The following is a 12,662-nucleotide window of genomic DNA, read 5'->3' as shown; positions in this document are numbered from 1 at the left end:
TGAATCAATTACTGTGTTCTGAATACAAGGTTGGCTGCAGGGGATAAACAGATGTCAGAGAATTTTTCCTAATAAGACCATAGTAATAGAAGAGCACTGTCAGCTTCGTTTTACATTCAAAATCTCATTTCCTCTTTATATGACCAATTTTATTAGGCCTCTAAACAAAGATATTTTATGTAACTGATAGCTGTATAATGAGAATAGTATCATTAAATTTCTTTTTTTCTTTTTTAACAAAGGTTGAAAGAGAAGGCAGAAATGAATCTTGGCAAAGTTAGAAAGAAGGTGTGTAATTTAGAAGGTTGGATGATAATTTCTTATCCCTTCCAATGAAAGACAGTATTGAATGGCTTGCAGCTGCCTTTTATGCTGAATCATAATCACCTACGTTCCAGAGCAAAATATTCTGACAGCCAAAGTTGGTGATTAGCTTGTACTCTTCTCTGTACTTTCTGCATATTTTGTCAATGTCTGGTATATAAAGCTGTGATCAGAAACAAGAAATAGCTTTGGGTTTTTTTAATAAATCTTACAACAGGTCACACACTTGCAGCTAGCACCATATTATCAGTGTTTTTCATTTCTGTACAAAAAAAAAAAAATCAAGACACTGTCTTTCTTCAAATTTTGAGAGTAAAAGCAATAAATTCTTAGAGATACTTATTACCTATCATGTTACTCCTTCAAATAGAACACAAGGACAATATTACTTACGTACAATTTGCAAATGTGGAAATACTAGACCAAGGGGATACCCTTGGATGCACCATGTTCATAAATTGTTCACATGCAGATTATGTTGTGTTTTTTTCTTTTTTGAAAGGAATAGAAGCAGATTTTTTTTAGTTCATACTGTTTCCATGATGACATTGTTGCTTTATGTGGCAGAAATCAGAGCAAAACTTAGCTTTAAATATTGGTTTAGAATGAATGCTTTTTAGTGTAATGCCTAACTCATAATGTATCTCATACCAAACACTTCACAAGAAGGGGAAACAAAAGAGAACTGAGGACAACATTCAGAATATTCTTGACAAACAGATCAGCCACCTGAGAACCTCTATGAAGTTATGCTCCTATACAACTCAAATTTGCCAAATTCAATTGAGCAGTATTTGGGTAAATAAGGCATAAGTATAACTCAAGGTTTTGTTTACTGAAATTAGTTAAAGCAGCAGAGACAAGACATGATCTGTTGCGGAGTTACCAAAACCTTCCTTTTTCTCCCTCCTCAGGTCTGATATACACATGGCTACTAAAATTCAGAAATGTGTCTCTTGAGACAACCACATATCGATAATATGTCCCTGTGCAGGTGGTAACACAATGCTTCAGTCCATAACCTCTCCATGTCAAGACCTGAGCAGTTCTCCAATTTTGACTTTCCTGAGGTTTGTCTTCATTGGAAATTTGGAAACAATACCAGCCACAACAGTATTAAAGCTTCTCCTCAAACCTGGCTGTCCCTAGGGTTTCTTTCCAGGAGCAGCTCTGCCCTGAGCACTGATCATTGTGCTGCCACCGCTCCCCTGAGTAGGGCTGCAGCCTTCCCAGGCCACTGCTGGCCACATTCACCATTGCTCCTCTGACACACCCCTGGCTTACCTTCTGGAACATTTCTAGCAATTCATCTTTATTGGAAAGCTCTGCTGTTTCTCTCCAGATGGGACAAACAGGGAAGCTCTATGTCTACATTCATGATCTGCCTTCAAAACGAGCCACAGGTGTCCAGTGTACAATAGTATTTGGAACAGTTACATGAACAAAAAAATGACAAAAGAGAGCAAATAATGGCAGTAACATGGAGACTTCAGGGGCACTCATATTCAAGGGATATTATTGGGACAAATGGTCTACGTATTTCTGAAAAGTGCTTTTTGCAGCATTAGACTGTCTTGCTTTTAGTTCTTCAATATCGATTTATAACAAGGGAATGCTGATTCCTTTGGGATTTTTTGGGGTCTGTTCCATAAGAAAGGTGCAGGTACTCAGAGTTAGGTAACTATTTAATAGCAGTAACAGATGTGGTAGTAACAACCTTACATCCTTTTTGACACTGGGAGCCCAGAGATGCACCTCCAGATGAGCCCAGATCTTTGCAGAAAGTGGAAATCACCTCCCTGGTGATGCTCAAGAACATCACTTTTGTTCTCATTTTCTAGGATTTTCTCAAGAAAGTAAACTTAATTTTCTACCTGCACAATACTGGACTTTCTAGATGGTTCATGAAAGCTCACAGAGAGTGTTAACATTCTGACACATCTCCATAGCAGCAGCAAGCTCTCACAAGCAATATGTACAATTGGTGTTGTCAAAGGCAGCACATAGGAATGTCACAGTGTGTCCTCGGGTTACACAGCAGTCATGCATGCTAAAACATACATATGTTTACAGCCAAAATGCATGGCTAAATTCTGCTAGGATTTCCATGAAGCCATTGTAACCTCATTTACAGTGTGTTCTACAGTGGAATATTATGAACATATTTCTTAAAGATTCTTACAGCCATTTTTTTCAGGAGATGAAGGAAAAGGCAGAAGAGGGCAACTTAAAGAATCTCTCAGGTTCTATTCACAGGATCAGAAAATGGCAAGGTAAGGGTCCAGACTCCATTGATGTGATATATGTGTTCGCACAGCATATCAAAAAACACAAAGTGGGAAGGGAAAGAAAAATGAATGAATAAAAATATTTTCCTTTAGTGATGATATGAGTGAAGCTGTTTAACTTTATATGTTGTAAACCTGGAATGTTGTTCACTGACCCATTTGCTTTTATGCACACTACTTTTGTAGTTTTCCTGTGAAGATCTAATGGTCCAAGAAAAGAAAGATATATAGAAAGAGGGTTTTATACAGCTGGTAAAATAAGAATATATGTTTCTAGCTACATATACATTTTCTGAAGTCCCTGCCCCACCCACATGTTCAATGGTGTACTTATTTCAAATAAATTCTGTGCTCATACAGAAAGATCTTTCCTTGGACATTCATCTGCCACGTAGAAACATGTTCAGATCCAAAGATTATGGTTTAAACTTCCATTCTTTTCTGTCATTATAGGTTAATATGGCATTACCTAGGGAAAACTGAAATAAAATTAGTTTAAAACATGAAAGATTAAATATCATCAATTCCTAGGTGTTTTGGAAGCACTACTCCTTTGAACAGTTCTTGTGTATTCAACATGCCTATTTAAGTGGGCAAATGGAGTTTACACTCTGGTTTTATGTTATTGTCAAGAAGACCCCTGAGCTTGGAATTTGTGAAGCTTAGGATAGTGTATGAAATCATAATGGAAAGGAAAATTTTTCTCTGCTATACTGTATTTGACTAGATACGCAAGTTTGTTGGTCAATTCCTTCCTTCTATCTCCTTTTTTTCTGAAAGACTTATACCTATAGTTGGTTGAGTAAGATACATCGCAGGCATGTGACTAATAAGTTTAGCCAAAGAAAAAAAAAAAAAAAGAAGAACAAAAAACAAAAAGAAAAAGAAAAAATGAAATTACAGCTCCAGACACAACTGGCATTACTCTTTCCATCTTTGCTAGCAGGTTTGAACTACAGGTCAAACATTCATTTGACATCGATCAGAAAAATACTTCAGATTTAAAAATAGGAGGGCCTATTTACCATGGCTGAAAAATCTAAAACTACACCCAATACAAAATTAATCAGAAGAGAAACCAAAACTATAATTTTATAGATCAAGGGGAAGCCTCAGACTCATTTTTAGAGACAGAGTTTGCAATGAATGCTGTAGGGAATAAAATACGTGGGTTTAATTATCAACAACAGGCCTAAGGACACAATCAGATTAAATTTAAACATGTGTGTAAGAAACAAAATAAATATAGATATAAGGAGATGGGAACAGATACAAATCAATCTCGAGGGAGGTAAGAAGGAAAGGGATTAATAATTAAAATGTGTATACTACTTGTTTATTCTTAGAGCTGTACCTGTGAGCATGACAAGTATGACTTCTCTAGACTTTATGACGCTGTGTCAGAGTTTTGTGAGAGATTGAAACAGAATTTAATAACTGAGATCAGCCTCAGCAGTAGTAAGCTATCAACTATTTGTGTTTATCACAAAACTTAAATGCATGAAGTCCGACAGTCTCCTCTTCAATTGTCTGTACAAATATGCAGTAAGTGGCTTGAAAATATTTCCTCCCCATTTTAAATTGCTTTGTTTTGTGCAAAATTATTGCCTCTTTTCTAGCTTAATGCAGAGTTCTAGACATGTCTACACAGACAAATAAAATCAGATGAGTCAAGCACTACAATCCTGAGTACCTATGCAATTAATTTTCAACATATTTCCCAGTTCTTTTGAGGACTGCTTTAGGTAATTTTGTCCAATACATCTTCTCTAGAGAGTATGCCCTAAGCATTTTGGATGTGATCCAGACCGTGCCACTTGGCCTTCGGGCCAAGTATCAGTCTCTTACTCTATTTTTTCCCCCAATAATGTTACTAGAAATGGGATGAAATATTCATCTTTGCAATACAGGTACAGGACCAGCATGAATTTTCTCATTTTCATTTCATATGAATTTATAATAATTATCAAATTTTGAAGGTAGTGTATAATGTTTGTAAGTATGTGCCTCTGGAAAGGCCTATAGAATATGGGGGTTGTAATGGATGTTTCTTTTCTTCAAAGATATTTGATTTTTTTTTTTCTGATGTTGTGGATTTTCCTTTTCATGCCTCCAATATTTCTTTTTACCTTGATTTTACAGCTTGTCTCAGCTATTGCTGTCCTGTAAATATAATATTTGTCTGCCTCAATTGAAAGTGCCTCTGCTCTAAGAAATCCTTAATGCTTGATTTGGTTTCCCTTTTCCCCCTCTTCTATTAGAATTATTTCTCTCTATATATATTTCATCACAATATTAACTGTTTCCTGCATGGTCTGTCTTACACTGGTGACCTATGATAAAATGGAATATCAATTCAGAGTATCCCATGGCCCTGATGATTTTAATCCAAGAGCTGTCAGGTCTCTTGAAATCTCCCTTCCCTATATATTATGAATTTGCCAGCTGTAAGGATGGAGCTTTCCCACAACTGCAACAAAAGAAAAGAGGATGCACACAGCAGAACTTGCTAAAGGAAAACAAATAGTGAAAAAGATGACCTTAAGGGGTGTCCTCTTGGAAAGAGAGAGTAATAGAGCTTTAAAGCTGGGACTTCCTGCTGGGACTTGACTTGGAAGGTTCTGAGATACTGTGCTAATAAACATAATGTAAAATTGAGTTTGTGAAGGATCACAAACAAGCATATTGAGGTCTGGTAAGGATATAAATTAACTCTTCTACAAATGGAATTAAAAGGCCTTAGTTTTCTAGAGGTTTTTTATTTAAGTAATGTGGAATAGAAAGAACCCACTGCAGATTACCAACCTGTGGATAAAGCATAAAATCCATGTCAACAAAAGCAGTACCTCTCAGAGAGGTGAGTTTGTGATTTCTCACTTGTTAGAGAATGCCAAAGAACTGATTGGTTTATCAGTCATAGAAAAAATATCAGGACAAAATGAATACAAAACCAATTTTAGTTTTATCCTGGGACATCCTGATTAGATTAAGAAATCCCAATTCTGTTACTTCACAACACATGAGTTGGTCCATTGATTTAATTTGAATATGCCCTGCCTATTCTTATACTTTTCAAATTACTTTTATGAAACATGGCAAAATTTCTACAAAGTTGCACTGAAATTGTTGTTGATGATTCCTTTTTCTTCTTGGATTCAGATTCTGTTCTCTGATGCATAAGCTAGTGCCTAATTAGTTTACCATATATACACATATAACCCTAGCTTTTGGTTTGTGTTATTTCAAGATTATGTGAAGCTAAGAAATAGTGTATGTATGATATCTGCTAAACGGTATACCTGAAAAATGCACATAGCTCACAAAACTGAAAAAACACATATTTTGGCAACTATATGGTTGCAATAAAATCTTCTATTTTATTTTATTATTACAAATCCTAACAACACTTGAAATATCTCCCCTGAGGCTTTGTTTTTTCCTCCTTCTGAATATATACATTTTTATATTTGTTTGGTTACCAAGACTGAGGCTTCAGTCCAAGGAATTGGAAGTTGCAGCCTTTCGACAGCCATTGCTTTATTCTTCTATCATGAAAAGGATCCTAAGTAAAGAACACCAGCAGTGACTTGCATCGCTCCTGGGCATTTTTTTGTTCTTGTGATCTAAAGTCCACTTATTGTGTTTTCTGTTATTTGGAGGTCACCAAACTTTGATCACTAGGGGGTAGTGTGGGGCTTCTCCTTGATCTTGGGTTCCACATTCTTCAGCCTGATGTTTTTTGAATGCTTATATGAAAAGCTTAGACTAAATATTCCCATATCTATGCATATATCTATGCATAATGTTCAGAAATTCCTGGATTTATAAAACCACATCATACTACCAGTGGAAATTAAATGTGTAGTGTTCTGTTCACTTATGGCACACTTTTCCATATTCCCTGGAAGGAGTCAGATACTGCAAATGTCCATTAATCCTCTTAATTTTCTCTCTTCTCCCACCACACATAAATATACACATCCACAAAAAAACCATTCATGTACATACTTACATTTTGAACCACTGACAATAAAATAACAGATTTAGAAAACTGCAAAAAGTGTGACCCCATACCCCATATTAATATTTAATCAAGTGCTCACCATATATTTCAAGTTAGTCTGAGAAAATTAATTAGCCCGAAAGATGCTTGTCCTTTAAAGGCACTGTAATCCCTTTTGAAAATGTAAATGAGATAATCCTTTGGTGAGTGCAAGCAACTGTTCATTTAATTCACTGTGAGGTTTTCAGGATGTCAGTAGAAACCCATCCTACGTAATTTGAGTTTATTGGCTATAAATTTACCACCTAAAGAATTCTGAGCAGAAAAAAAATGAGATAATTTGCTCCTTTTTCTTTCAGATCACTTCTTCCCTTGCATAAATCTGAGCGTGACCTAAGAAGGGAATGAAAAAACCCATTGGGGACCCTTCTTTTCTATTCTTCTTAATTGATTCCCTTGTTATCAGGAGACTAAGAGGCATTCTTGAGATCAAGGAAGGTCTAACACTTTTTGAACATACTGTAAAGAAGACTATGAAATAATGGATTTCAAAAGTATGAATAACTGTTACCTCCCTTACTCACTACTGTCTTGTTATCTCATAAATCAAAATCGCCTCACTTTCAGGTTGTTATAGACTAGATATCCCAGTTTGTCTCTGATAGAAATTTAAAGATAGAATTTTTCCCCTCTCTTGGTTACTATAAAGGGTTTTTTTGACCAGTATAAATATTTTCTTACTTAGAACTTGCCATTTTCTGGTTTCAAAATTCAGAGGTTTTCTGGCTAATCTAACTTCTTCTACCTCACCATTACCTTCAAGCATAAGTATCAGCTGTACATTTTTGTGCCTAAGCTAAACTATGGTATAGATAGAATGGTTTGTTTAGGGCATTTTAAACTTCTGATGGTTATTTTATCTCTTAATAAATGACATATCCTCTTCCTATAAATCTTTCCTCCATATTTCCTACTGTGCTGCCTGTGAAGGATATACACTATAACTAGTCCCATGCATAAGTAGTCTCCCTATGGATGACTCTACCACTTCTTCCTGAATCTCACTCTTTTTTTTTTTTTTTCCTTTTCAAATAAATGGACAGATCCAAGGTCCAAAACACTTTAAGGACTCATTTCCACAAAATTCTCTGAAGACCAAATATTCTTACTCACACAGGAAGTTTCAACAAAGTAAGGGATGATAATAAGATTATACACTTAAATGTAAGAACTCTTGTCTGAAAAAGCTGCCAATGTGTGCAGTTTTGAACATCCCAATATGAAAAGGATGTAAAGCTATTAGGGAGTGTGAAAAGGAGATCTACAGAGGTGGTGAAGGGCCTTGAGAGGAAGCCGCACGAGGGGTGGCTGAGGTCACTTGGTCTGCTCAGCCTGGACAAGAGGAGACTGAGGGGAGACCTCACTGCAGTCTGCAACTTTTTCACAAGGGGAGGCAGAAGGGCAAGTATTGATCCTTTCTGGTGACAGTAATGGAACCTGAGGGAATGGCCTGAAGGGGAGAGGTTAGTTTGTAGATTAGAGAAAGGTTCTTACCAGAGGGTGGTTGGGCACTGGAAGAAGCTCCCCAGGGAAGTGGTCACAGCACCAGCCTGGCAGAGTTCAAAAAGTGTTTGGACACTCTCAGGGACATGGTGTGAATCTTGGGGTGTCCTGTGCAGGGCCAGCAGTTGGACTATGTTTATCCTTTGTGCTCCTACCAACACAGGATATTCTATGATTCTACATGAAAATTCAGAATAAAAGTATTTAAATTTGTAATGTAATGGAAAACTACTGCAGCACATCTTAAATCCTTAGGTCTTAATGAACTGATATTTGTTCTGCTTATTAACATGGACAGACAATTGGCAATAGCTCAACATTTACTTGTAAGAGATAAACTTAGAAGCATAGATTCTTTCCTCTATGGTGTTTGGGGCTTCTTCAATATTTGAATGTGGTCCAGTTTTCAGAAACAAAACAATACTACAATATAGGTGAGACTGTATCTGTAAATGGATGTTTCTAAATTAATGTCTGTATAGCAGTTCTGCCACAGATTCCTTGTGTTTTCACTTATAAGGAGGAAGAAATGTGTTCATGTTTTATTTTTAATAGCAAAAGATCTATTTCACATTGTGCTTTTGTGTAAACAAAAAAATTGAAATTTTCCATAACAAAAACTTCCAATGTAACAAGTGCATGAAAAATTTATCATTGATGATATTACATTCTCTAAATATTTCCTGATTTTTTAAAATGAGTTGACCTTCCTTAAAAACCATTAAATAGTGGCTGTTCCTCTCTTAAATTTCTTTGGTGACTAAAAAGATAGAAAAAAAATGTTAATTTCGGGCAAAAGTAATACTTGGTGACCAATTAAAAATTTTCATGTTTCTCTCCCTCTCTCTCCTCTGACCCATCACATTCTCAGACCCTTCCCTACTCTTCTGGATCATTTATTCTGTGTCAGCATTGGTTTTTAGTCTCCTCTAATTCACTGACTGCCAAGTTTACAAGATTATGTACAGTGATTTTTGTGTGGTAGGCCCCTGTCCACCAGGGACTCAGTGAGCTAAAAATGTCAGCTTGGACTTAAACCAATGGCCATAAAGCTACAAGGTAAGTGCAATTTCTTCTGAACCAACATAGCTCTTCCAAGTGTTGTTTTCAAAAGGCAGGAATGTTAGCTGTGTTTTACAGCACTGAAATGCATGTTTGGCATCAGGGAGCGCCCTACCCCCAATATATGGAGGCACAGTGAGAAATTCAGATTGTTCTACCTTTAGTGGTTTATCTTGTCTATGCTCTCCATTCCACTTTCTGAAATTGGAGAGGAGTTTGATAAAAGGCAAAGTAAATCTGACAATGTCATATCAGTTCTCCCCAAGGAGTTTATGCATTGGTATAAAATCACTGAGAAGCAATCACAGAGCAACCAGGTTACAGCTTTGGACAACCAGTGCCTAAATCCATAGAGCAATTCGAGTTACTTACACCATTTTGCCCCTTCCCCCTTTTTGACCTGCTTCCCCTTATGCCGTGAAGAGAAGTATATATTTTTGCTATTAGACTTTTCTGAGCTGCACTGCGCGGGAAGAGATGGGAGGGCACAGGATGGGAGGCTCACCTCCAAATAGCACCATGCAGTCTGATGTAACATTAAAAATCACTTTAAGGGATATTTTCAAGAGGAATGTACTCTGTGTAGCAAAAAAACAAGCCAGTTAATGTCAAATATATAATATATCTTTGAGTATATGAAAGTACATTTATTCCTGAGACAGAACACAGTGAAAACATCTTATTTTTCCTCTTTGCCAGGTTTAGACTGCCTTAAAGCTGTTGCTCCTTCCTGAGGATCGCATTGAATTCTTTTTCTGTACTGTTTTCTGCTAAACTTTCTGTCATATCACCTAGATTGGTCATTAGCTCCATAATACATCGGTGGACTTGAAAAGCAGAAGGAACAGAATGAGAGAAAGACGAAATGGCAAGAACAAGCTGAGGTAATTATGAATTCTTGGAAAAATATTTCAGACAAGTTATCACAGTTTTAATGACACTAGTGGAGCACCTTCTTAGGCCTCTCCTAGGAACAGACTTGTTGTGACTTACATGAAGAATGAGGTCACTTTCCACAGAGCTGTCACTTTATCTCAGAGCTGAAAATCTGGCTTGGGCCACAGTTTCAGCATATTCTGCCTTTGTGTATAATGAAGTGAACCTGCCCTGTGACCCTGGCAGAGCTTTCCAGATTCCTGGTCAGGTGACATCAACTCCTTTCTCTCATGCAAGCACTACCGGCCTTAAGGCTGCTCTAGAAACCCCACTAGCAAATAACCCAAATTAATTTAGCTTTCCTGAAGGGTGCTGGAAGCAGTGGGGACTGTGCAATAATCTGTAATCAATGCTTTTCAAACTTTCAATCTAGTTCCATACTGGTACCTGTTTGTTGTTTGGTGCTGTTTCATGAATCAAAGTTTCATAAGCGTTACATTATGCAACATGCCATGCAAAAACCAGCTAAGCAACTTGTTTGTTTTGATTCCAAATTCCCTAGTTTTCAAAAAAATACCTTCTAGTAAATCAGCTCCTATCAGGATCTGAAGATTTTTAACAATGGATGTCTCCAGCTGCTATTTCTCTCATAGAAGAATAGGTATTTTTTTGTAAGTTAGACAAGCAAATGTTACCTGCTCTCAACTGAGACATCAATTATTGTTCAGATATTGAAACTAGTAGGTGCAGAGTGAACAAATATATTATATGCCTGTTAACAGGTATTTTATGTTCCCCAGCCTTACCATGTGTTCCTTTGAAAATGATCTTCCCACCGGCAGCATAGCCTCCACTACTTTCCAATCCATCTTGTGCTCAAACTCACCACCTCCGTTTTAAAGTGTTTCAACACACGTGCTATAAAACTTAAAGTACTTCTAAGAAACATCTGATCATTTTCCACACTCAAGGCAGCAGCATCATCTGTTAAAAGCTGATCACTTTGTTCTCATTACTGCAATAGCAAGGAATTGTTTGTGGTATCAGCTTAGATGGCAATGATGATCTGTATGTACTCATTATCTCTTGAGCAGCATTTATGTGGGACAGACAGGAAGAGACATTGCTGCTCATTTCTGTTTGTATGGGGAAAAGCAGCAATTTGAACAGAATGAACGATCCAGCCCACTCCTACTGCTGGAGTTCTCTGGCAGTGCCTGGTGGCAGTCTGTGCTGCTTGCTGGGTGCTCGCAGTGAGGAGGGACCTTCTGCAGTGTATCCATGGTGGAGAACAGGCACTGAGCTATGGGGTGAGGTTTTCTTTGGCCTTGCCAGCTTCAAACATATGCAGCTGGAGAGGGTGTAGGTTTGTGCACTAGCTTGTCCTTTCAATCATATACATGTAAGTGCCTATTCAGAGTGAATTTTACAATTTTTCATATATAATTTAGACCTGTTATGGGTATATACTTCAGAATGAATGCATGAAGAAGCCTGCATAATTTATGCCTCATCTATTTATGTACTTTCCACTATGGATAACATAAAATGTGATACTAGAAAACAAGACTACTGTCTTCAATAGATACTACCCCAAAATCCCTGAGCTTAGCTTCAATTCTTCCAATGAAATCCTCATTTAAAAATTAATATTGAGTGTCAGAAAGATCATGAGTTTGATGATAGCACTCAGCTTAGAACCTAAGCTCTTTAGCTGATAAAACAATTGACAATAAGTTTATTGACATTGAACTGGGTGAACTGGGTGCAGATGCCCATATGCTGGCAGCGGGGGCTATAGGGGACATGGCTGATCCCTGCAGCCACGGGGGTGGCACCTTGGGGGAGAAAGAGTTTAAGAAGGGGCAAAAAAATGACCAAGAGAAGAGTGAGGGAAAAAAAAGTGAGAAACAATCCTACACCTGAGAGGAAGAAGAGAAGATATTCCAAGTAACGAAGCAGAGAATCCCCAGAGAGGTCTTCCAGCCCTTGGAGGTGATCATGGTGGAGCAAGTATCCACACTGCAGTACATGGAGCACCCCACCCTGGAGAAGTTGGAAGGAAATTGTAGATATGGAGAGTCCATGCAGTAGCAGCAGCTAAGTGTGAGAAGAAAGGGTAGCAGAGAAACGATTTTATGGACTGACCACAGTCCCTATTCCATATTTCCCTTGTGCTCTTAGGGATTTGTGGAAGGTGGTTTAGATATTGTCTTTGTTTCTCATCATTCAGCTCTATTATAAATTGGAAATAATTTAAATTATTTTTCCCCCAAGAATGTTGTGCCTGTGATAGCAATTGGAGAGTGTCTTTATTGTGATTATAATTATCAAACTGTTATCACAACAATTCTATTGAGATATTCTGTGAGCATGGTTAGGTTGTCACTGCCAGAAGTTACTGTGATGGGCTGGCCTCAATCTCTTCTACTGGTGTGAAAACAGGTTTTATTCTTATAGGTCATTCTGTGTTGCTGTTTCTTGAGAGCTTTTCTTGAAAACCCTGTAGTAAGTGAGAGAAGACTGCTGTATGAAATAATTTCTCA

Source organism: Zonotrichia leucophrys, chromosome 1, assembly GCF_028769735.1.
Source record: "Zonotrichia leucophrys gambelii isolate GWCS_2022_RI chromosome 1, RI_Zleu_2.0, whole genome shotgun sequence".
Taxonomy (NCBI): domain Eukaryota; kingdom Metazoa; phylum Chordata; class Aves; order Passeriformes; family Passerellidae; genus Zonotrichia; species Zonotrichia leucophrys.
Note: the sequence above shows the minus strand (reverse complement) of the source record.